This window comes from Photinus pyralis, unplaced genomic scaffold (genome assembly GCF_008802855.1).
Source record: "Photinus pyralis isolate 1611_PpyrPB1 unplaced genomic scaffold, Ppyr1.3 Ppyr1.4_LG3a, whole genome shotgun sequence".
Classification (NCBI taxonomy): Eukaryota; Metazoa; Arthropoda; class Insecta; order Coleoptera; family Lampyridae; genus Photinus; species Photinus pyralis.
Window position 1 is genome coordinate 11,972,465 of NW_022170509.1, and position 1,244 is coordinate 11,973,708.

A 1,244-nucleotide genomic window follows, 5' to 3' on the forward strand; every position below is an offset into this window, starting at 1 on the left:
TTGCATTTGGTTTGCTTATTTACAAGTGTGCATACTGCACAGGTATAAAGTGTTTCATGTATCTAATCTGAACATGTAGCTACGAAATTGCTTTAAATGCCAGACACATAGCCCAAAAATTAAAAATAGGTATTGTTTAAGGGGATAATGATGGTCATGACAAGTTATTTAATTCCAGAAGTGCATCACTATGCATTCACTATGTTTATTATTTAACTTACACTAATAGAACGATTTGTGAAATAACCCGGAGCTTAAAAATTCGAAATGAATGCTCATAAATATTGTGTAAATGAGTACAAAAAAGAAAATATTAAGACAGGGTCAAAGTGGAGGAATCGTAGTGTGAAGAAGGCATACACTGATGACACAATAATAATAGCAACAGAAGAAAAACATATTAAGGGAATGATGGGAAGATTGGAAGAAGTACTTGGAAAGAAGACGCAAAATTTTTGAAAACGAGTTTTGAGTGATTCTTTTTGTTTGTTTGTACGCTTACTTACCATCTTTACGGTGTATTTTGCATATCCCCGATTTATCTTTCAGATACACTGTGTGATTTAGGAATTCCGTTATTAATAGCATGCATGCTATTGTGATATATAGATCCACATTATGTAGTAATAGTAATGGTGTTTCGTTTGGGATAATTTATTCGTACAAAAAATTTTTGTCAGAAGTGGGATTCGAACCCACGCCCTCAGAGAGGACCAGAATTCCCAAATACCCTTACAGGGGCAAGATTAATCTTGAGTCTGGCGCCTTAGACCACTCGGCCATCCTGACATGTGACTTAAATTTCCTAATAAATGTATACCCGCAAACGTATATCTATTGAAAATAATAATTAATCTTGAGTTTAAAATGTTTATATTTCAGCAAACCTAACATGAAATTAGAGCCTGAATTTGAATGCTACAGTAACTAATTTTGGGCAGGATTTCACAATCATCTCAACGATGTAACCAAAATTAAATTGTTTGCGAAAAAATGGTACTATTTGTTTAAATGAGACAATGAATTGTTTTGATGTTAAAATACAATCAATCAATAGACAGGTATTTCACTATATTTCCAGAAACCTCGGTGGATCTGGACATGAACGATAAATAGGAGATGTACAAAATACAATGTAAAGTTGGCAATATTTGGACAAACGAAAAGTTTACTCAAAATTGGTTTTAAAAAGCGTATACCTATCTCAGTTGCAATATAATCGTTGGACGTTGGGATAGCGTTCC

General features: G+C 33.4%; 1 non-coding gene across 1 annotated transcript; it reads right to left on the reverse strand.

The window, feature by feature from the left end:
- Positions 1 to 674: 674 nt before the first annotated feature.
- Positions 675 to 789, reverse strand: Trnal-caa. The gene is made up of 2 exons: positions 752 to 789; positions 675 to 719 (listed from the first exon to the last, which is right to left on the reverse strand). It is a non-coding gene; the product is annotated as a tRNA-Leu (tRNA).
- Between the last annotated feature and the right edge of the window lie 455 nt (positions 790 to 1,244).